General features: G+C 44.3%; 1 pseudogene; it reads right to left on the bottom strand.

Moving 5' to 3' along the window:
* The window catches only part of LOC148123736 (dehydrogenase/reductase SDR family member 4-like), a 42,186-nt pseudogene that overhangs the window by 2,264 nt on the left and 14,223 nt on the right, over positions 1–25,699 (bottom strand).

The following is a 25,699-nucleotide window of genomic DNA, read 5'->3' as shown; positions in this document are numbered from 1 at the left end:
CATGGATCAGCTCAGAGCAGAGATTGCCTAGTTAAGCCAGCAAGTGGCTCTTTTGACTGCACAGGTGGCACAAATGCAAGCTGCCTGGCCACGTCGAAAATGCCCAGTGGCAGTGCCAGATAAATTTGATGGTTCGCTGGCCCAATTTCCAGCATTTTTTGGGCAGTGCCAGCTTTACATGAGCCTTTGGCCTGAGGACTTTCCCACTGACCAGGATAAGGTGGGGTTTTTGATTAGTTTGTTGTCAGGCTCTGCAGCACGTTGGGCGATGCCTCTGTTGACCCAGCCCAACCAGGTGTTGGACAATTATGCCGAGTTTTGCTGTCAGTTTCAGGCCATGTTTGAGGACCCTGTTCGAAGCCAACAGCAAACAGACATTTGAGAGAGTTGAAGCAGGGGCGTGGCTCACTCATAGATTATATTGCTAGTTTTCGGGTGGTTGCTCAGGATGTACAATGGAATGAGGCAGCACTCTTCGACCAGTTCCAGGAGGGTTTGTTGTCAGAGCTCCTGGATGAGTTGGCCTGCACTGAATGCCCTTGCACCCTTCAGGAGCTCATGCATTTGAGTCTTCATATCGATGTTAGACTTCAGCAGCGACGGGTGCAACAACGGACAGAGACTGTATCTGTTTCCAGAAAGACGGCACCCTTGATGGAAGTGCCTTTGGAGGAACCCATGCAGTTTGGGGCTGGTCGCCCTCGCCTGACTCAAGTAGAAAAGGATAGACGTCGTTGTGATGGTTTATGCCTCTTGTGGAAATCGAGGCCATTTTGCGGCCAAGTTTCCTGTTAAGACATCCACAGCAGCGACACCTGTGGTGGCGGGAAATGAGCATCGCTCAGCCTACGGGGGTCTGTAGGTCGGGGTGTAAAGTCCTTAGGTCCACCATCTTCACCAACCTTGCCATCCTCGCCACCTTTGACATCTCCACCACAATTGTTATTGGTGAAGCACCTTGTGCTGACAGCAAGTGTGTTCGTGCCTGGTGTGGGAGTGGTGGAGATCCAAGCCTTGGTCAACTCAGGGGCCACAGCTAATTTCATGGATGCTCATTTTGTAGAGCAGTGGTTCATTCCTCAGCAACAGGTGTCCCCGCCACTAATGGGAGAGATGATTGATGGTTGGCCCCTTCGTTCGGGACCTGTGGTTGCTGCAACCAAACCCCTTTGCATGCGTATTGGGCAGCATGTGGAGGAAGCCGTGTTCTACATTACCGCAGTGCCTCATTTTACAGTGGTGCTGGGTTTGGAGTGGTTACAGGCCCATGATCCACAGATTGTCTGGTCATCTGGAGCTTTGCAGTTCCTTGATAGGAAGTGTGCCAACCATTGCTTGCGCTCCTGTGCAGGGAGTGTGGCTACCCCTGTGGACCTGGATCTACCTGCGGAGTTGGTGGACTTTGCTGATGTGTTTGGGGAGAAGGAGGTGGATCAGTTGCCTCCGCATTGGGTGTATGACTGTCCAATCGACTTGTTGCCCGATGCAAAATTGCCGGTGGGTCAGATATATTCCCTGTCAGAACCGGAGTTGGCTGCATTGTGGAATTTTATTGACAAGAACCTCCAGAAAGGGTTTATCTGGCCTTCTACCTCCCCATTGGCTGCACCGGTGCTTTTTGTAAAAAAGAAATTGGGGGAGCTACGTTTGTGTTGTGTTTACCGCAAGTTGAATGCAATCACAGTGAGGAATCAGTACCCACTTCCCCTCATCCCTGAACTGATTAAGCGGCTTTGTCAAGCTAAGATCTTTACGAAGTTGGACTTGCGTGGGGCCTACAATCTGGTTCGCATTCATGCAGGGGACGAGTGGAAAACAGCTTTCCGGATGAGGTACGGGCATTTTGAGTATACCATGATGCCTTCTGGATTAACCAGTGCCCCAGCTGTGTTCATGAATTTCATGCACGATGTTTTCCATGATTTGTTGGATCAATTCGTGGTCATTTATTTAGATGACATTTTGATTTACTCAGACTCCCTGCAGGAACACTGGCAACATGTGCAGCTGGTGTTGCAACGTTTGCGTGATAACCACCTGTTTGCTAAGCGTGAGAAGTGTCAGTTTGCACAAACCACGATTGACTTCTTGGGACATCGTATTTCACCTGCCGGGGTGGAAATGGACCCAGAAAAAATACAATTGTTACAGGCATGGGAACCTCCACAGCAGGTTAAGGATGTGCAATGACTGTTGGGGTTTGCGAACTACTACCACACATTTATTCCCTGCTTTGCTGCCTTGACTCCTCTCCTTTCTAATCTGCTCAAGAAGGGGAAGAAGTTCCATTGGGGTGCTGAGGAGGAGGCAGCTTTTGAGGCGTTGAAAGTCACCTTTGCTTCCGAGCCTATCCTCAAACACCCTGATCCAGGCCAGCCATTTGTGGTGGAAACAGATGCTTCCGATGTGGCTGTTGGTGCGGTGCTCCTCCAGGCCTATGCTCCTGCAGGCACCTTGTTCCTGTGTGCTTATTATTCCCAGTATTTGTCGGCTCCAGAGCACAACTATACGATTTGGGACAAGGAGCTATTGGTGGTTAAAGTCGCTTTTGAGACATGGCGGCACCACCTGGAGGGGGCTTGTCACCAAATCGAGGTTTGGACGGATCATCACAATTTGGAACACCTACGTACAGCTCGGAGATTGAACCAGTGTCAGGTGAGATGGTCCTTATTCTTCGTTTGATTTGATTTCCAGGTGACCTATGTTCCGAGTGGAGGGAATCAATGCACTGATGCCCTATCTCGGAAGCTTGATCACCGTTACTTGGGACCTTTTCCAGTCGAGGCGGTGATCAATCCTGTGGCTTATCATCTCTCCCTGCCACAGACCATGCGTATCCACCCTGTTTTTCATCATTCTCTGTTAGTCCTTGCCTTGGCTGACAGTCCGCATAGACTGGCTCCATCACAGCCAGCTCCAGTAGCCCCTCTGGGAGAGGAGGAGTACAAAGTGGATAGCATCTGAGATTCACGCCAGTTGTGGGGCCGATTTCAGTATTTGGTGGCATGGAAAGGTTATGGACCAGAGGACTTCACCTGGGTCGATGCCACTGATGTTTATGCTCCTCGTTTGGTCCATGACTTTCACGCTCGGTTTCCTCAACATCCTCGTCTGCCTGGTCCTGGGGGAGGGGGCCCTGTGGGGGGGGATAGTGTCATGCCCCTGGTGGAGACTGACTTTGAGGAAGAGGAGGAACAACCAACAGGGAGTGGGAGTGTGGCTCCAGAGGTGGTGGAGGAGGCTGGGGAAGGGCGGAGGCCAGCTGAGCAATCAGAAGAGGATCCAGGCCAATCCCCTATCCATCCTAGGTCACGCAGAGAGGAGAGGATCAGGGAAAAGTGAGGTCTACTCAAGAGGTGATTACTATGATCCTCCTCGTGGCTTGCAGCTGGGAGCTATGTATATAAGTTTGTAACTGCGTAGTCAGAATTGCTGGAGTCAAAGTTTAGTGTTTCCTTTGAAAGAAGTTTATCTTTGTTGGCGTTCTTCCCATGGACTCTCCCCGTTACCTTCCTGGAATGTATGATTAATTATCTTGGCATGCTTCGGAACTCTCGTCAATGCAGTTTGTTTTGGTTTCCTTTTGCCTCATTATTTACTTTTGTAACTTTAAACCAGGCTTGTCCAACCCGCGGCCCACGGGCTGCATGCGACCCAGGTCGCCTCATAATGCGGCCCAGTGCCCACCCCAACCTTCATGCCAGAGCCAGCGAGGAGGAGGAGGAGAGGCAGGCACGAGGTGGGGCGAGGCGAGCGCCAGGCCAAGCAGCAACAGAAAAGGCGGGCGCCATCAGAGCTCCACCTCCTGCTGTTCCCACTGCCGCCACCGCCGCCGCTTCTGCCCCCGCCGCCGCTGCCCCCGCCACCGCTTCTGCCCCGCTGCCACTTCTGCCCCGCCTCTGCTGCTGCTTCTGCTTGCTCCCCTCGCTCCCGCCGCTTCTGCCCCCGCCCCGCCGCCACTTCTGTCCCCGCCACCACCGCTTCTGCCCCTCTGCCACTTCTACCCCTGCTGTCACTGCCACTTCTGCCCCTGCCGCCGCTTTCTGCCGCCGCCGCTGTCGCTTCTTCCCCGCCACTGCTGCTGCTTCTGCCCCTGCCGCCGCTGCCCCGCCGCCGCTTCTGCCCCTGCCGCCACCCTCGCTGCCGCCGCTGCTTCTGCCCCCGCCGCTGCCGCTTCTCCCCGCCACCACTGCTGCTTCTGCCCCTGCTGCCGCTGCCCCCACCGCCACCCCCCACCGCCACCGCCACGTCTTCCCCTGCCACCGCTGCTGCTTCTGCCCGCCGCCACTTCTGCCCCTCCGCCGCCGCCGCTTCTGCCCCCGCCTCTGCTGCTGCTTCTGCCCCCACCGCCGCTGCCCCTGCCGCCGCTGCTGCTTCTGCCTTCCAGTCCTGCCCTCATCCAGCTGGGCCATTTGCAGGAGAGGTAGGCACGAGGCGGGCGAGCTTTCTCCCCCCCCCTGCAAAATTTGGCCGGAAAATAAACCGTGATAAAAAAACCGTGATAAAAAAACCGTGATAAAAAATAAATAATTTTTAATAAATAATAAATAATAAAAACATCTCACTAACTTCATTTCCAAATAAATTTAATATGTTAACTATGTTTTCTATGTTTTTTTTGGATGATTGTTTTATTTTATGTGCGGCCCAAACCAAATTTTCATCTTCTAATGTGGCCCAGGGAAGGTGAAAGGTTGGACACCCCTGTTTTAAACTGTGCCTAATAAAACAGTGAAGTTAAGTTGAAGGTATTCCCAGACTTTAATGTATGTTTTGGGTTTTGAGTTATTTTGAGAGACTACAGGCCATCACACAATTCTATTTATCTATCCATCCATCCACCCATTATCCTCTCACCTATCTATCATCTATTTTATCTATTTTATCTATCTATTCTATCATCTATCATCTCGCTATTTATCTATAATCTATTCTCTCTATTATCTGTCATTTATTATCTATTTATCTATCATCTATCTACTCTATCTATCCATCCATCCATCCATTATCCCCCCTCTCTCTATCATCTAACTATCCATCCATCCACCCATCCATTATCCTCTCTCATCTATTTTATCTATCTATCATCTATCTTCTCACTATTTATCTATCATTTATTCTCTCTCTATTATCTATCTGTCATTTATTATCTATTTGTCTATCATCTATCTACTCCATCCATCCATTATCCTCTCTCATCTCTCATCTATTTTATCTATTCTATCATCTTGCTATTTATCTATCATCTATTCTCTCTATTATCTATCTGTCTTTTATTATCTATTTATCTATCATCTATTTACTCTATTTATCTATCTATCTATCTATCTATCTATCTATCTATCTATCTATCATCTTTCTATCATCTATTATAATCTATCTATCTACAGACAGATAGATATAAAGACAGACAGATAGCAATAGCACTTAGACTTACATATTGCTTCACAGTGCTTTACAGCCCACTCTAAGTGGTTTACAGAGTCAGCATATTGCCCCCAACAATCTGGGTCCTCGTTTTACTGACCTTGGAAGGATGCAAGGTCGAGTCAACCTTGAGCTGGTGAAAATCGAACTGCGGAACTGCTGGGCAGCCAGCAAAAGTAGCTGCAGTACTGCATTCTAACCACTGCAACCCCACAGCTCAGATAGACAGAGAGATATCAAAATAGAGCTGGAAGGGACCTTGGAGGAGCTCAAGCAGGAGCTCAAGCAGGATACCCTTTACAGACATGTGGATGTACAGTGTCTTCTTAAAATCCTCCAGTGATGGAGCACCTACAATTTCTGGTGACAAGCTGTTCCACTGGTTAATTGTCCTCCCTGTTAGGAAATTTCTCCTTAATTCCAGGTTACTTCTCTCCTTGGTTAGTTTCTATTCTTCATTTCTTGTCTTGCCTTCTTGTGCTTTGGAAAATAGTTTGACCTGCTCCTCTTTGGGGCAGCCCCTCAAATACTGGAATGCTCCTATCGTGTCCTCACGAGTCCTTCTTTTCTCTAGATTGGCCATTCCTGCAACTGTTCTCTATATCAGTGGTCGCCAACCAGGGGGCCAGGGACCACTGGTGGTCCGCAAGAAAATGTTGGTGGTCCGCAGAGAAATGTCCCACCCCAAAGCAATTAATCCAGGCTGTGCAGGAACACAAGGCTGCGCTGCCCACATGGCCTGCCCACCTGCTGGCCCCCACACTTCGGCCGAGTGCAAACTTTACCTTGAGTAGAGCCATGCAAACTGGAACTGGAAGGTAAGACCAACAGCAGGGGTGGGAAATCTGCCCCAGGGTGGCTTGCTGGCATTGGTGGGAAAGTCGGTCCCATATTCCAAAGCTGCAGGAGTCACAGCCCTTTGGTCATCCTGGAGCAGCTCCTCCAGTCCATGGCAGGCCGGTGCACCCGGGTGCAGGAGCAGCTGCTCCGGGATGACCAAAGGATCAGTCCTGTGACTACTGCAGCTCTGGAATATGGGACCAGGGGTGGGATTCTACCTGGTCTGACCAGTTCTATAGAACCGGTTGTTATGATTCTGCCCAGTTTGGAGAACAACCAAATCATGCCACTGGCTGGCCCCTCCCCTCCCCACCCACTCACTACTTACCTGGCATGTGCGCCATCAAACTTTCCTGCATTTGGTAAGTTGCTATCCCCCCCCCGAGCATCAGCTGTTCTGCTGTGTTGGGAGATTTAGAGTAGCTAGAAAACAGGAAATCATTGGATTTCTTGATTTCTAGCTAATCTAAAAGAGCTGAACCTTCCTTAGGACTGAAGCTTCTATTTTTCAGTGCAGACTCGGGCAGCAGATTGCAAAAAGGTAGATCTCTGAGTGAATCTGTGATTCTGTGAGCAACTCAATCTGCCTGCCTGCTTTGCCTGGTTTTGGGTAAAAGTTACTCTTTTTTTATAAAAAAATCAATATTTACATAAATATTTATAATATTTACATACAAGCCATGCCCAGTGAGTCACATGACAACCAAGCCACACCCAGAAATTAGGCCACACCCACAGAACAGATTGTTAAGAAACTTGAGTCCCACCCCTGTATGGGACCGACTTTCCCGCCACCGTCAGCAAGCCACCGTCAGTCAAAATTCATATTAGTGGTCCCTGGGATTTAAAATTATGAGTTTGGTGGTCCCTGAGGTCCAAAAGGTTGACAACCCCTGCTCTATATGTTTTTGTCTCCAGACCCTTAATCTAAGCCCTTCTTTGCACTTTTTTAAAATAAAGCAATACTAATATTTCATGTGATCATCTATTTATAATCTATATTAATTTATCTATCATCTCTCTCTCTCTAGCATCTATTATCATCTATTTATAATATTATCATCGATCATCTATCAATCTACCTACCTACTTACCTACCTACTGTGTTTCCCTGAAAATAAGACCCTGTCTTATTGTTTTTTTTTCCACCAAACATAACAGATCAATCTGGAGCTTTGTTGTCCACTACAGAGGCCTTCAGGAAAGCCTTGCCAGCCTTACTGGCTGCAATGGGCAAGCAAGGCAGGTGTCGGGGTGTGTGAGGCCTGGCTATAACTGTCCAAAGGTAAGTAGTAGGGCAGCTCCACCCCACCCCTCACCCCAGCTTAATTTTTACCTGTGCACTCTGGAGTGGGCGAGATCTTAATTAGGGCTTATTTTGGGGGTAGAGCTTATATTGGGTACACATGTAAAAATCAAGCTAGAAATTACTTTCAGGGTAGGTCGTATTTTAGGGGAAACAGGCTATCTATCTATCTATCTATCTATCTATCTATCTATCTATCTATCTATCTTTAGATTTACAGACATATATAGTCCTTGACTTAGAACAGTTCATTAAGTGGCTGTTTAAAGTTACATCACTGAAAAAAGTGGTTTATGACCTTTTTTCACACTTACAACCGTTACAGCATCCCAATGGGCACGCAATCAAAATTCAGATGCTTGGCAACTGACCCATACTTATGACGGTTGGAGTGTGCCGGGGTCACATGATCCCTTTTTGCGACCTGAGAAGAAAAGTTAATGGGGAAGCCAGATTCACTTAACAACTGTGTTACTAACTTAACAACTGCAGTGATTCATTTAACGACTGTGACAAAAAAGGTTGTAAAATGGGGCAAAGCTCACTTAACAACTGTCTCACTTAGAAACAGACATTTTTGAGGTTGTAAGCTGAGGATTGCCTATATCTATATCTATATCCATATCCATATCCATATTCATATCCATATCCATATCCATATCCATATCTATATCTATATCTATATCTATATCTATCTCTCTATCTATAGTGTGTGTGTGTATATAATTAACTTATAGATTAATTATAAATAATTATAAGTATCAGGATAATTAGAAATATAAGTTAGATTAAATTATGTCACCATAAATATGAAGATAATTATAAATGTTAAATTATAATGCAGTTATCAATATCAATATAATTATAAGCATGAGTTAAATGAAATTATAATGTAGCTATAATGTATTTATAATGTATTATAAATTTAAGTTAAATGAAACTGTAATGTACTTAGAAATATCAACTTAATTATAAGTATCAGCTAAATTAAATTGTAATTCAATTATAAATATCAGTACCATTATGAAAATTCTAATGGCATTAAAAATGTAAATATAATTAGAAATTTAAGTGCCCGTATAATTTACTCAAAATATAATTATAAAAAAAAAATGTATAATTTAATTATAAATGCAAATTAAATTGAATGATGTAATTATATACATCTAAACAAAAGAAGTAAAATAAAATAAATCTAAAAATGAATGGCTAGCTGTGGAGTTTTCACTTTGCCAAAATGGGTGAGAGCTGTCAGTTTTAAGGTTTCGCAACCCTTCCAAAAAAAATAACAGCTGAAGTTTGTTGGAAGTTTATAGAATCAGATCCTGGAGCCCTTGTTTTAATGCAAATCCCTTGATTTATCCCAAGTTTTATCTCTTTATCCGCAAGATTTCCAGCGCTCTGCATTCTGTGTTTTCGTCCTGCCAAAACTACAGAGAAAGAACAGCTGTCCTCCTTTTAATTTTGGCCTCCTTTTAATTTTGGGGTGCAGTGAGTCCCACTGTTTGGAATTATAGGTCGTCCTCAAATGACAACCATTCGTTTCCTCTGTTTCCCGAAAATATGACCTACCCTGAAAGTAAGTCCTAGCTTGATTTTCACACATGTGCCCAATATAAGCCCTACCCCCCAAAATAAGCCCTAATTAAGATCCCGCCCACTCCAGAGTGCACGGGTAAAAATTAAGCTAGGGTGGGGATGGGATGGTGGTGGTGGTGGAGTTGCCCTACTATTTACCTTTGGACAGTTGTAGCCAGGCCTTGCACACCCCGACACCTGCCTTGCTTGCCCATTTCTTCTGGAGCCGGCAAGGCCAACAAGGCTTTCCTGAAGGCCTCTGTAGCTTATAACAAAGCTCCGGATCGATCCAGAGCTCTGCTATCAGCTGCAGAGGCCTTCAGGAAAGCCTTGCTGGCTGCAGAAGAAGAAACTCCTGAAGGCCTCTGACAGCAAAAAGGAGGCCAGGGGCGACACGTGCAAGTGAGGTTTGTCAGTGGAGGACATCCCCCGAAAATAAGACCTGGTGCCTTTTTTGGTGGCAAAAAAAAAATATAAGACAGGGTCGTGTTTTGGGGAAAACAAGGGTAGTGACCGTTCAAAGTTTCACAACTGACTCATTTTTACGATGGTCAGCATCTCCCGTGGGCAGAAGATCCCCTTTCACGACCGTCTGACAAGCAAAGTCAATGGAGGAAGACAGAGTCACTGAACAACTGATTAAGTGATTTCACTAATTTAACAACTGCGGGAAAGGTCGTAAAATGGAGCAAACCATGGCAGGAGAGGTCGTAACATGGAGCAAAATCGACTGAACAAGTGTTCACTTAGAAACAAAAAAGTTGGGGCTCAATTGTGGTTGTAAATTGAGGGTCACCTGTACAAGCAAGCGATGGTGAGGCTAGAGAACAACCCACAATTGTCAAATTAACGCAATTTTTTAAAAGTTTTGGTTCTCCTTTTTTTCTCCTGTGCTGGACTGTTGCATTACTCAACTTACAAAAGCCACGTTTCCCAACCTTGCCCATTTTTAAGATGGGCTGGACTTCAACTCCCAGAATCCCCCAAATCTTGAGGAATTCTGGGAGTTGAAGTCCACACCATCTCAAAGTGGTCAAAAATGAAAAAAAAAACCCCTCTACTCTAAAATTTCTTTCCAGCCTTAAAGATACTCACAGGCGAGCTGAAGTTTGTGCGGATCAAGCCAGGCGCCAGACAGTTGACATGGATGTTGAGAGGAGCCAGTTCGATGGTCAGGTTGCATGTCAAGCCCAGGAGGGCTGTCTTGCTGACACTGTAAGGCCTGAGGTTTTAGGAGAGAAGAAGCGGGGGAAGCAGAATCAGGGGTACCTTTAAGAGTCAACTGGGGTTTTTGGGACCTCCCTGGTTCCCTTAGGCTGATCTCAGAGCTAAACAGGCCCTGCTCCTTGCATCTCTTTTTGTAGGAGTTTGTCTTTCTTTTCTCTCCGTTCTCTCTCTCCATCTTTCTTTTTTTTTTTTGAACAAATTTTATTAATTTTTAAAGACATACAAAACATAAAACATAAGAACATAAAAACTCTTTTCTGAAAGTTATTTGTAAATTTTAACAAAACAAATAAAACATTTTGTACACCATTGACACATCTCCTTATAAACACATACGTATCCTTTCAAGTTTCTAATTATTTCTCCCTTTACTTTTACTCAATTATATTTTTCTGTATTTATCCATTTTATGTTTTTATTCACTATACTTATTTTTCCTTCTGACTTGCTTTATTCTCTTCTATGTTTTGTTCTCAATTGTCCTCTTCTAACATTCCTCCAAGGTTTTATTTACTCAATCAAACATAAACACACAAAAACACAAGACATAAAAACATAAAAAACAACTTTTCTGAAAGTTGCTTAGTCCCGGGTTACCATTCTTCATACAGACACAAATTCAAATTCATATTCATTTTGTATACCATTCCATATCTTATTACCATTTTCAGTTTTCTATATAGCTTCGCATCTCTTTTAAATTCTCTTAATTTTATTTTATTTATCTCATCTCGATTCAAATCATAATATTTATTATTCTTTGTCTGTTCTGTTTCCAGCTATCCATTTATCTTTCTTCTTTAAACAAAACTTCTCCTGTACACTACTTAGAGTATGACGCCTTTGTCTCTTTCCCCTACATTTATAATACTTAATATAAAATACATAGCTTACATTGGGATTCTGTTTGGTACATTCTAAAATTATACAATATCATCAATGCCAATACAAATCTATTTGTTAATATTAATATTCATTTATATCTTAAACACTTAACACATTACTTTTCAGTTAAATATCATACTTTTATGGGAACCCCTATTTTCCATAGTTATTTCCCCCCCACATCGCATATTTTAAATCATTATTTCATTAGAGTGTTACCCCTTCTCCTACTTCAAATCTCTCGTTTATTTCATTGCCTTCTTTCTCCACTTTACCCATTTCAATTAAATATCATGCCTTTATGGGAACACTTATGCTTTCCATAGTTATTTCCCCCCCCCCACATCACATATTTTAAATCATTGTTTCATTAAAGTGTTCCCCCTTCTCCTAGTCCAATTCTCCCATTTATTTCATTGCTTAAACTTCACTAAGTTACACTAAATGTTTTGTCACATTTTAAATTACATATTATTTCCAATTTTCTAAGATTATTTCTAAATACAAATATAAAAATACAATCTTATGTACCTTTCCAGAATCCCTTTTTCAATAAAATTTACCCATTATCTCTAAAAGATTTTTGTTTCTTTGCATCTTACTCCCCACCATTAAGACTTCTCATCCCTTCCTTTCTCCCTTGCTTATTCTTCTCCTTGCCCTCTTTACCCCCTTGTCTCTCCACCTCCCGTTAGAAAACAACAGAAAGGAGGAAAGTAGAAGATCTCTCCATCTTTCTAGATCTCTGTCATCTATCTACTTATCCATCTGTCTGTCATCTATTCTATCGTATCTATCATCTAATTATCCAGCCATCTGTCTATCAACTATTATATCTGTGTCTTTGTCTATCTATCTTCCATCCATCCATCCCTCTCTATGGTTGTGTGTTTATGTCTGTCTGTGTTTATTTACTATCTACTATTTACTTTGGGGTTTCTAAGGATGGCTGCTATTTTTCTGTCTGTTTTGAAGGCAGTCTTGATATGATGTCTGTGCAGTATCTTACTAATTTTGTCTGTAGTACCTCTTATGTAGGGCAGGACAGCTGTTCCATAGGTCTGTTCATCTTCTGGGTCTCTATCATGTCTCAGTGTGTTTTTGTGGATCAAGCCGGTGATTTTGCTTTTGTGGAAGCCGAAAAATAGCAGCCATCCTTAGAAACCCCAAAGACAAAATTGACCTGGAAAACCAAGGCATATACGAAGTCCCCTGTGCATCATGCCCGGCCACATACATTGGACAGACCAATAGAAGAATAAGTACCCGCCTGGATGAACACAAAAATGCAGTCAAAAAGCTGGAACATACTTCCTCACTAGTCCAACACATGGAAGCCACAGGTCATAGCATCAACTTCAATGGCACCAAAACCCTAGCCACTATAGAAAACCCCAGCCACAGAAACATCAGAAAAGCCATAGAGATTGAAAAAAGACCAGAAAGCATGAATAGAAGAGATGACTCCACTAGACTGTTCATCATTTGGAAGCCTGCACTCACAAACAAAAAAATTTCCACGCCACAAGCCAGGCAAACACCTGGGCACAGACAGATCCCCCCTGATACCTCCAGCTCAAACACACCCCAACCAGGCACCCAGATGAAACCTAACTTCCTAACTAATGATAGCCATCCATTTACCCGGAGCCAAGCTGCACTAAAGGCCTCCAATAAAGTAACACAATGTTGCCAGCCAATCAAGAGACAAAAAGAGCCAAAAAACAGACAGGAGATATTAGAAACACCAATCAAGCAGAACACAGCAAACTCCAAGACCAATAAACACAGACCAAGACTCCCAACCAACCAGGGTGAAGAAAAAACCATTCTGGCACAGCAATAGGCTGCCCCAAATTTAAATCTGAAACCGCTATAAAAGCCGGACTCACAGATGAACACTATACAGAAGCCTGATGATGGCAGATGAGATTCTGCCGAAACGTTGCTACAACTTTAAAAGCACAACTACAATGACGTGGGAAAATACCCGAACAAAGCTGAATGCCATACATGTAAGTACCTGCTAAAACTTAAGAATATATATATATATATATATATATATATATATATATATATATATATATATATACATACATACATACACACATACATACACACACATATATATACATATACATACACACACACACACACACACACACACACACACACAGAGATATATAGAGAGATTAATCTTACATGGGAAAAGACCCAAACACACCTAGACCTACATACCTGTACCTGTGAAAATCTACGAATATATATAGATATTTGTTTTCTTAAGTTTTCGCAGGAACTTACATGTATGGTATTCAGCTTTGTTCGGTATTTTCCCACGTCATTATAGTTGTGCTTTTAAAGTTGTAGCAAAATTTTGGCAGAATCTCATCTGCCATCATCAGGCTTCTGTATTGTGTCGTCTGTGAGTCAGACTTTCACAGCCGTTTCTGTTTTAAATTTGGTGCTGGCCTACTGCTGTGCCAGAATGGTTTTCTTCATCCTGATTGGTTGGGAGTCTTGGTCTGTGTTTATTGGTCTTGGAGTTTGCTGTGTTCTGCTTGATTGGTGTTTTTAATATCTTCTGTCTGTTTTGTAGCTTTTTTTTGTCTTGATTGGCTGGCAACATTGTGTTTCCTGTATTGGAGGCTTTTAGTGTGGCTTGGCTCTGAGTAAATGGACGGCTATTATTTATTAGGAAGCTAGGTTTCATCTGGGTGCCTGGTTGGGATGCGTTTGAGCTGGAGGTATCAGGGGGGTCTGTTTGTGCCCAGGTGTTTGCCTGGCTTGTGGTGTGGAGATTTTTTTGTTTGTGAGTGCAGGCTTCCAAATAATTGACAGTCTGATACTTCGAATCTTACGCGGGAGAAAACCTGAACAACCAAAGATCCACATATATATGTGTGTGTGTGTGTGTGTGTGTGTGTGTGTGTTGTGACTGGAAGGATCGATCCTGCTGGGAGTTTTGACTCTGATGACTCTGACAATGGAAGGTTGGAGCCTGCTGTGAATGTGGAGTCTGAATTATCAGAGGACACAGACATGAGCCAGGAGGATGAGAGATTGTCGCAGAGACAATCCTCCCCAGAACCTTCAACTTCGTTCAGGCCAGCAAATGATCAACAAAATGAGAAGCATGAGACTTTTTGTCGGAGTTATATGCTGTACATCAGTTAATTTCCAGACAATTGGAACGAGCAAAAGCAGATTATAAACGTTTTGCAGATCGTTCGCGTCGAGCGACGCCTCCTTTGGCTGTGGGTGACAAGGTGTGGTTGTCAACGAAACATCTTCGAGTCGACCGTCCAATTAGGAAGTTGGATCATCGCTTTATTGGTCCCTTCCCTATCGAGGCGGTTATTAATCCTGTGGTTTATCAGCTCACCCTACCGCGCTCCATGCGCATTCACCCTGTTTTTCATCGCTCCCTGTTAGTACCTGACACCCCATCGTGTACCCTCCGTTCTCCAGAAGTTACAGGCTCTCCATCTAGGCCCAGCACTGAACCTGTTACAGATACTACAGTGGTTGGAATTTATGATTCACGATGGCTGAAGGGACGATTCCAGTACTTTGTGGGGAGTTTAGAAAATGAAACGGAGATTCGTTCTTGGCAGGATGTGTCCAAGGTACATGCCCCAGACCTTATTCGAATATATCATGCACAATTCCCTTCAAAACCACATCCTGATTGTCAGACTCGGGGGAAGGGCCCTGCGGTGAGGGATAGTGTTGTGACTGGAAGGATCGATCCTGCTGGGAGTTTTGACTCTGATGACTCTGACAATGGAAGGTTGGAGCCTGCTGTGAATGTGGAGTCTGAATTATCAGAGGACACAGACGTGAGCCAGGAGGATGAGAGATTGTCGCAGAGACAATCCTCCCCAGAACCTTCAACTTCGTTCAGGCCAGCAAATGATCAACAAAATGAGACAGAAGTTTCCAGCGAGGAAACTGACAGATCGTGGATTGACGCCAGAACTAGAAGAAACAGGAAACGTCAATCTGAAGGGAGGCGTCAGGACAAACATTGATTGGAGAGACTGACACGCCTATCCAGGTGATTTAAAGAGGCGTGCTGACTCTCAAGCTTTGCTTGGAAGCAAAGTGTTTGATGAGTCGGAAGAATACATTTGAAGTGGCCTTGTGAGTTATGGATAATTCTGATTAGCCTGACAGGTCCCGGGAAGTCTGCCAAGGACTGGACAACTGTGCTAATTTAATCCTTTTGAATTCGGTTTTGTTTCTGCTTGAATATTTTGAATTTTGAAACCTTGTCTTCTCATCTATGAATATAGGTGAGACATAACATACATACATACATACATACATATACATATACATATACATATACATATACATATACATATACATATATATAGAGAGAGGGTATTCAGCTTTGTTAACAGATTTCACGTCATTGCAGTTGTGCTTTTAGTAGTAATCGCTGGCAGAATTCATCTGCCATCATCAGGCTCCAGATGAACACTATACAGAAGCCTGATGATGGCAGGTGAGATTCTGCCGAAACATTGCTACAACTTTAAAAGCACAACTACAATGACGTGGGAAAATACCCGAACAAAGCTGAATGCCATATATATATATACACACACACACACACACACATATATATATACACATATATATACATGTTATGTCTCCTCTTGAGATTCAAACGAACAAACACAAAGCAGCCGTTTCACAATCAAATCAAACTGTAGAAAATAACAAGATAACGGCTGGCAAAAACTGTTAGGACTTCCTTCAAAATTCAAACAAACAGAGATCTCTTTGCAGTAACGTCCTCATTCAAAATAGACATTTTGTTTCTGGCAAAAGGCACCAGCTCAGCTGTGTCCTTTTATACCCATTAAGGCAACGTACTAATTAACTGGCTTGCCCTTCAGATTAACGCTTTCCTGGTTCTGACGCCAATCCACGATTTAACAGTCATCAGATTCAAAACTCCTAACAGGTCCCGATCCTTCCAATCACAACACTATCCCCCCACCGCAGGGCCCTTCCCCGAGTCTGATGATTAACTTGACGATGTTTCGTTGACAACCCCACTCTGTCTCCCACAGCCAATGGAGGCGTCGCCGCTCCAATTGTCTCAGGTGGTCTACACATTGGAGACTTGGAAAAGAAATACAGTTCTGCGACCAAGCCACCAACGGATTGTGCAACCGCAACCAGGACATTCCGAGCACCTAAAGGGAGATGAAGGTTCGAGGTGATGTAAAAACTTATCACCTCCTCATGATCCCCAATGATCATACGCACTGGCTGGGTGGCGAAACGAATGGGCCCAGACTTGAGCTCACGCCCATCCACGGTTTCCACCTTAATGGGTGGATGTACAGCAACCAATGGGATCCCATAGTGTGTAGCAAAAGCTCGGTCCATAAAGCTGGTTGTAGCCCCTGAGTCCACCAACGCAACAGCAGGAATTCCCTCCTTCTGTGACTGTAGAAAAATTCGAGTGTCCAAAAGTAAATGCCGAGGAGGGCCAGGATTTACTTCAGCAATTTGAGGTGGGGATGTGAAATGTGTCCCACCTAGGGTTTCCTTGAGATCAGGTCTACCCTGTTTTCCTGACAAGACAAGAGTGGTTTCAGGTAATGGATCTGCAGGTCCCTCTCCGCTTGCAGGAATTAACAAAATGTCCCAGACCCCGCAATAAAGGCACAAGCCTTCCTGGAACCTTCTCGAACGTTCGCACCGTTAAGTGAGGGCGGAGTGCGCCTAACTCCATCGGCTCCTCAACATTAACCGTGGGTTGAAAAACTCGGTGGCGTGGGTTGTGCACGAGAAAACGAAGATGGTTCCATACCGAGCCGTTTACGCCCACGTTGCTGTAAACGAGCTTCAATTCGTAAGCACTGAACTATCAATGCATCCAAAGTTAAAGCCCTCTGCATGGACCAGCTCATCTTTGATGGCATCAGACAAACCTTCCTGGAATGCAGACATATGAGCCGGTTCATTCCAATTGGAGTCCAAACACAGCAAACAAAATTCTGCAACGTAATCTTGGAGGGAACGTTTCCCCTGATTTATATCCCACAAACGTCTGTCCACAGTTTGTATCTTAATTGGGTTCTCAAACATCACTTTCATTTGCTGAAGAAAACCCTGGAAATCATTCAACAACGGGCTATCTTGAACTAACAAAGGAGTAGCCCAATTAGCAGCCTGCCCAGATAAGAGGCTAAGAATGAATCCTGTCTTGGCCCGATCATTTGGAAAGTTTTCAGGCCTCAAGGACATAAATAATTGACACTGCCCCAGAAATGCCAGAAACATGTCTATTTGCCCAGAAAATTTCTCCGGCATGGATACTGGGCTTTTCCTCACAGGAGGGGCAGGGGGAACAGCAGCAGGGCTTGGTAAGCTGGAAACATAATTCAGCAATTGTGTTACCTGATTCTGAAGCGTCACATTGCTTTGCAGGAGCTGATTTATTTGCTGTTGCTGCACATCTACCAAACGCTGCAGTTGATTTAAATCCATCTTGCTTGAAAGATGGTTTGTTTAGGCCAGAAACAATAATGTTATGTCTCCTCTTGGAGATTCAAACGAACAAACACAAAGCAGCCGTTTCACAATCAAATCAAACTGTAGAAAATAACAAGATAACGGCTGGCAAAAACTGTTAGGACTTCCCTTCAAAATTCAAACAAACAGAGATCTCTTTGCAGTAACGTCCTCATTCAAAATAGACATTTTGTTTCTGGCAAAAGGCACCAGCTCAGCTGTGTCCTTTTATACCCATTAAGGCAACGTACTAATTAACTGGCTTGCCCTTCAGATTAACGTTTCCTGGTTCTGACGTCAATCCACGATTTAACAGTCATCAGATTCAAAACTCCTAACAGGTCCCGATCCTTCCAATCACAACATATACATATACATACATACACACACACACACACACACACAGATATATAGAGAGATTAATCTTACATGGGAAAAGACCCAAACACACCTAGACCTACATACCTGTACCTGTGAAAATCTACGAATATATATAGATATTTGTTTTCTTAAGTTTTCGCAGGAACTTACATGTATGGTATTCAGCTTTGTTCGGGTATTTTCCCACATCATTATAGTTGTGCTTTTAAAGTTGTAGCAAAATTTTGGCAGAATCTCATCTGCCATCATCAGGCTTCTGTATTGTGTTCATCTGTGAGTCAGACTTTCACAGCCGTTTCTGTTTTAAATTTGGTGCTGGCCTACTGCTGTGCCAGAATGGTTTTCTCTTCATCCTGATTGGTTGGGAGTCTTGGTCTGTGTTTATTGGTCTTGGAGTTTGCTGTGTTCTGCTTGATTGGTGTTTTTAATATCTTCTGTCTGTTTTGTAGCTTTTTTTGTCTTGATTGGCTGGCAACATTGTGTTTCCTGTATTGGAGGCTTTTAGTGTGGCTTGGCTCCGAGTAAATGGACGGGTTATTATTTATTAGGAAGCTAGGTTTCATCTGGGTGCCTGGTTGGGATGTGTTTGAGCTGGAGGTATCGGGGGGTCTGTTTGTGCCCAGGTGTTTGCCTGGCTTGTGGTGTGGAGATTTTTTTGTTTGGGAGTGCAGGCTTCCAAAAAATTGACAGTCTGGTGGAGTCATCTCTTCTATTCATGCTTTCAGGTCTTTTTTCAATCTCTATGGCTTCTCTGATAATTCTGTAGCTGGGGTTTTCTATAGTGGCTAGTGTTTTGGTGCCATTGAAAACCCCAGCTACAGAATTATCAGAGCACAACTATAATGACATGGGAAAATACTCGAACAAAGCTGAATACCATACATATAGATACCCGCGAAAACTTAAGAATATATAGCAATGAACGACACAATGATGATGGAGCTGCTTCTGGAACAAAGCAAGGAATTGAAAGAGGCAGAAATGTATGTTTTTTTCTTTTCCTTCCCCTTTCGTACTCCTTTATTCCCCTGGAATCAGTCACTATTTCCCCCCCAACCTACTTCACAAGGTTGTTGTGTACCATAATTAGGATTCTGGAATATCTCCCTAATCTACCAAAAGCAGCTTTTAAGAATCTAAATTAGAATAGCATAGCATAGCATAGCATAGCATAGCATAGCATAGCATAGCATAGCATAGAATTCTTTGTTGGCCAAGTGTGATTGGACACACAAGGAATTTGTCTTTGGTGCATATGCTCCCAGTGTACATAAAAGGAAAAAATAAAATACATTCATCAAAAATCATAAGATACAACACTTAGTGATATAGCCATAGGTTACTAATAAGCAACCATAGTTTGACAGTGTTGAGGGAATTATTTGTTTAGCAGAGTGATGGCGTTCGGGAAAAAACTGTGCTTGTGTCTAGTTGTTCTGGTGTGCAGTTGTTTTGAGGGAAGGAGTTGAAACAGTTTATGTCCAGGATGTGAGGGGTCTGTAGATATTTTCACAGCCCTCTTTTTGACTCGTGCTGTATACAGGTCCTCAATGGAAGGCAGGCTGGTAGCAATTGTTTTTTCTGCAGTCCTAATTATCCTCTGAAGTCTGTGTCTGTCTTATTGGGTTGCGGAGCCAAACCAGACAGTTATAGAGGTGCAGATAACAGACTCAAAAGTTCCTCTGTAGAACTGTATCAGCAGCTCCTTGGGCAGTTTGAGCTTTCTGAGTTGGTGCAGAAAAAACATTCTTTGTTGTGATTTTTTGGTGACGAGTAGAATATGTGTATACCTTTTTTAATGAAAATTATCAGTAGTTTTGATCAGTGACATCATCAAAGTACACAAAGCCACGTGCTGATTACATCACCAGAACATGCCCATGAATGGAAGTGACGTGTACAGCACAAATCCAACCACTAATTGTTTATGTAGCTGCCCCAGAAATAGATTTTCCTGATTACACACAAGGCTACCTGCAGGTATGCTGTAAACCAGTGGTTCCCAAACTTTTTCAGTCCACTGCCCCCTTGGTGCTACAAACTCATCTTCGGTGCCCCCCACCCAGGGTTCAACTTTCTGTGGGCATGGCCTAATTTGAGGGTGTGGCTTGCTGGTCATGTGACTGGGTGGGCATGGCTTGCTGGTCACGTGACTGGCTGGCGTGGCTTGCTGGCTGGGCACGGCTTGCTGGTCACGTGACCAGGTAGGTGTGATTTGGTGGTCATGTGACTGGGTGGGCATGGCCAGATGACTGGCAAACCAAATACAAGTGGTCCTCACTTAATGGCTGGTTGTTTAGCAAGTGTTCTAATTTATGACTGGCCTCCCCAGAGATACTTGACCCGATTTTGGAGTTTTGACAGCCATGCACACACACACACACTCCCTTCTAACTCTGCTGGAGCAGGTCATTGCACTAGAATCAGCAAAGCATCTCTGACTAGATTCTAGCAATGAATAAAATCTAGTCAGAGATGCTTTGCCGATTCTTGTTGATTTGTTTTATTTGTATCTCTTTATTTTATGTTGCTGAATTGCATTGACATGTGTGTCCCTTCTTGTGCACACCCCAGAAGCTTTTGTGATTCTTTGCAGCAAAAATTACTGACCTCTGGCTTTGCTCTACTTTTCAAACATGCCGACACTGCCGTGTTCTAGGTGCTGGCCCTGCAGGTCCATCCCATTGAGCCCACTGCACTGGAGGGACCTACCCAAGCAAGTCAAGTCAATGGGGTGAGCCTGAGAGAGGGAAAGAGAGAGAAAGAAAAGAGAGAGAGAGAGGGAGAGAGAGAGAGAGGGAGAGAGAGGGAGAGAGAGAAAAGGAAGTAAAGAAAGAGAAAAGGGAAAGAAAGAAAAAGGGACAAAGAAAGGGGGGGATGGAAGGAAGGGACAGAAAGAAAAAGAAATAAAGAAGGAGGGAGGGAGGAGAAAGATAATGAGATATCTATTCTAGTCCAATCACCTGCTCCAGCAGGGTTAGAAGGGAGTGTGTGTGTGTGTGTGTGTGTTTCTCCTTGTAATTTACCAGTACATTTTGGTTTTGCCTTCTTCAGAATTGGCACTGTAATACAGTACATTGGAGTGTTGAAAGGCTGTCAAAATGCCTTTCTTCTGAGGATTCAATTTTCCTGCTGGGAGAGCTCCGGTGCAAGGATACAGACAACTGCTTGAAAGCTGGATCTTTTTATTTTTCAGGAAGGCGAGAGATAGCAAGAAGTCTGCATTCCTGGGCTAGCTAGCTTTGTATGATTAGCCCCTGATTTTTATACTTTTTTTCTCCTTTTGTGTGTGAGTGCTTGTGTTTGTATTTCTTAATGTTTTAAATCCTGTCAGGGGTTGTCTTCATTTCCGCCGGAGGGTAAACTCCACGGGGTGGTTTGATTGGATTATCAGGTTCGTCCTAATGTTTTCTTATATTTGTTTTGTGGCAATCTCCTGTCTGTCTCCTTTGCAATATATTTTGTGTCTTTTGTCTGTTTGTTTTGCTGATTTGGCATGTTTTCTTTTCTTGTTTCCCTAGTTTTCTTAATTATTTGGGCTTTTGTCTAAGGGGCTTCTTTAATACCTTTTATTTTATTCCTTTTCCTATGCAAGTTTGTTTTATGGGTGGCTTGATGTTCCCTTTGGGCTTTTCCTGCTTGGGTGACACCACTGTCCTCATGAAGTTTCCTTTCCACAGGGGAAAAGTAATTTTTAGAATGGAGATCTGGTCCAATGGATCCTGTTTAAAGCCTCAACAAAATGTGAGAGCTTCCTGATAGTCTTGACCATGTTTTGTCCACAAAACCTTTAATAGAAGCCAAAGATGTTTCAATGTGCTGGCAAAAATGTTTCAATGTGGAAAAGGGCCTCAGTCTAAACTAGGCCTCATTTCAAACTGATGCATCATGTCTCTCTCTCTCTCTCTCCCTCTCCCTCCCTCCCAGACTGGCTTTGCTCTACTTTCCCAATGTGCCTGCAGGGCTGGCACTTCTAACATGGATGGATGGATGGATAGAGAGACAGACAGACAGACAGACAGAGACAGGTAGGTAGGTAGATTGGTAGATAGGTAGATAGGCAGGCAGGCAGGCAGAACTTTTGGATGAATGCATGGGTAGGTAGGTAGGTAAGTAGATTGGTAGATAAGTAGGTAGGTAGGTAGGTAAGTAGATCTATATTGGTAGGTAGGTAGGTAGACCTATATTAGTAGATAGGTAGGTAGGTAGGTAGACAGAAAGACAGGTAGGCAGGCAGGCAGACATTTTGGATGTATGGATAGATAGATAGATAGATAGATAGATAGATAGATAGATAGATAGATAGATAGATAGATCGATCTATATTGGTGGGTGGGTAGGTAGGTAGGTAGGCAGAAAGGCAGGCAGGCAGGCAGGCAGGCCTTTTGGATGTACGGATGGATGAATGGATGGATGGATGGATGGATGGATGGATGGATGGATGGAAGGAAGGATGGACGGACAGACAGAAAGAAAGAATGCGACTGCAGTGGCACTTTGAGAAAGTAGAGCAAAGCCAGAGTGGGAATTGAAGTCCACACAAGTTGCCATGGTTGAGAAACACGGGCTGAATATATCAACCCAGCCATTCTGGTTTAGAGTTTAGCATGCTGTTTGATTCTGGCTTAGTCAATGAATAAACCATGGCTAAGATCTTCCTACTCCTTAATGCAGCTGCCCCTTCTGCAGCCCGCTGCAGCTGCCCCTCTTCCCCTTCTCCAGACCCCTTTGGCATCCAATTTTGCAATGCCAACCTCCCTGGGGCAGCAATGCAGCCGACCTCACCCTCTTTGCTTCAACCCAAGGTCCACTTCCATCGGGCCAAGCAAGGGGAGGTACTCTGCACACGCTCAGAGACTCCCAACTTCAGTGAAATGTTCCGCCCATCTTTATGCTCTGCCCGGGAGGAGGAAGGCGTGCGGAAGCAGCCCAGACCAGCAGAGGTGGAGGGAACAATTGCTTGGAAACTAAGCAAGCAAGCAAGCAAGCGCAGGGTTCGGTTGGAAGAACCGGGCAGCAGAGGGAGGCTAGGTTCTAGGTCCGGGATGGCCACGTAGAGTTGAACCGAACCGAACTGAGACATGCGCCTTGGAGAGCCACAGCTGCACCCACCCGCATCCTGCGTGCAAGCCCAGCTGGCTGGAGAGCCGGAGGCCGGGTGGGCGTTGCACGCTCCCTTGTTCTCCTCTGGGGAAGGGGGCCTTAATGCTGGACCACCCACACCTTCCACTGCACGCCTTGGGAGGGTATTGCTTTCGGGCATTCTGGCGTGCCTCCACCGCTTCCACCAGAGAGGGCAGCCTGCAAGCTAAGGCGCCCTCTTTCCACCACCTCCCACCTCTCCCCCACCAGGCTTGGCAAGGCTTGTTGAGGTAATTCCCCGTTAGGAGAATGAGCGCATACAGGGGGACGTAGTGAGAGCAGTCTTTGAATAATACACACACACAGCACACAGATACACTGTACAGTAAATGTAGGTTTTTACTTCCAGAAACGTTTAAGCAAAGTTTAAACACAGTCCAAAGTCATTCACAGGTAAGATCAGTCAGTTTTCAGTCCAGGGATAATCCAATAACAAAGTCCAGTGTCAAAAACAGTTCAGTATCAGACTTACATCAAATCCAAGAATAACAGTCAATACAGGAATGGCAATATTCTCCAACAGAAGGAAAAAAGAGACTCACTGAGACACACTCTCTTCTGAGACTAAGACTAAACAACCCAGGTTTCTGGCTCCATCTTATGGCCGTTTGCAGAACCACACCCAATTGCAGTTTTTGCATGCTCTTAAAGAGACAATATTAAAATGTCTATCCTGGTTTATATATTTCCAACCCAAATAGCTGTTAGGTGACTTACATTCCTAACAAGGCTCACTGCGCGTGGGTTCTGCATTCGAGTGGCCAGCTACAGAACAATGAAACAGTCAATGGGCTGCGTGGCTGGCAGTCAGTGAGCCTGCGTGGCCGAGACCTCAAACACCCCCCTGCCACCCCTTAGTGCCCCCCTGCCAGCCCCCTTGCCTGTTACTGCCCCCCTAAGGCATCCCACCCCCCCAGGGCGCGATACCACCCACTATGGGAACCACTGCTGTAAACTTTCATCCCCATTCGATCAATGGGGTATTTGACATTGGAGGTGAGCAAAGCTTCTGCATGCCCTAGGTGCACTCCTGGGGCTACTTTTACACGTTTTACAAAGAGAGAAGCTGTCAGGAATTGTACTTTGTAATTCTCATTGCCATCCTTCATCACGCAAAATTCATTTCTGCTTCTTGTGAGTTTGACTTTCACATCAACATCGTTAATTAACAGTCTGTCTTGAAAAAACAGATCGCTATGCAGAGGTCCAAGCAGGTCCCATTTACAACTACCAGCCGTGTGTCTTGCTCTCGCTTTGAAACTAGAGTTCCCGGCTGCTGTCAGTAGAGTACTCTCCATGAATTCTAAGTCATCTTTGTAAAATCCCCCAGCAGTAAATTGGGTACCCAACGCATCACCACCAAAATTCAGAATCAGCTCAATTATGGCCCGATAAGAATAGCAATGATGGCTCTGAGTGATGAGTCGGTCTCCCAAGGTAACATCTAGCTGGTTAAACAATGAAGCTATGGGGTAGTTGGTCAGGGCCACCCTTGCCCCATCATCAATATCCGATCCATCAGCCTTTACAACCTTGCAACTCACATACAGCAGAGTATTTTTTAAATCCGTGTAATGCTCACCATGTCCCATGATAAAAAATTCCAGGGGTGCATTGGGTGTTAGAGCTGATAAAGGAGGGATCTCGACATAGGTACTGTTTTCAATGCTGGTCTGTGTAGGTGCCAGCTGAAAAAGATCCAGTTCTGATTTAACACATTCCTCTGAAGCAGAATGAATAAATGACATGTTGTATTAGAATATGTCTTCCTTGTTACATGGGTTCCCCTTCTGCACACGTCTCCTCTTGGTACGATGAGTTTTTTTCACAAGTCTTCTCTTTTTAAATGGAATAGGCGGGCCCTCTGCATAATTCTTCCTGGCTATGAACATCCCTGACCCCTCCTGACCCCTCTCAACAATACGGGATACAAGCCGTCCCACAACATCTCTGGCAATGTCTTTGGCAGCAGATTTCACATGCGGCTTAATGATTTCTAATCCGCGTCTCAAAAAAGGCATCGCTTTTCAAAAAAGTCCACGGAACAGACCTCCTAAACCTGTCCCATACATAATGGGGGATCCTCGGAACCCTGGAAGGCCTCCCCCGGCTTGTGCCCTGTAGCAAGCCACATAGTCTTGAGGATGCCCATGCTCCTTGATTACAACCATCCTTCACTTTTCCGAGGTCTAAAATGAAGCTTGACAATCACCTTCCCATGATAAAAATGCACGCTTTTGTCCTGGTCAGTTTTTATTTCTACATTAATGGTATCGATGTGATGTTTGCTGACTGGTACATAATGGGGACGATCACAGGTCATTGTGACGACATCATTGTCTTGCCCTCATACAGGTACACAGCGTAGTA

The sequence above is a fragment of the Pseudonaja textilis genome, unplaced genomic scaffold, assembly GCF_049901715.1.
Source record: "Pseudonaja textilis isolate UNSWEBS1 unplaced genomic scaffold, rPseTex1.2 PTEXSCF20, whole genome shotgun sequence".
NCBI classification, from domain to species: Eukaryota; Metazoa; Chordata; class Lepidosauria; order Squamata; family Elapidae; genus Pseudonaja; species Pseudonaja textilis.
Note: the sequence above shows the minus strand (reverse complement) of the source record. Positions and strands in the feature narration are given on the sequence as shown.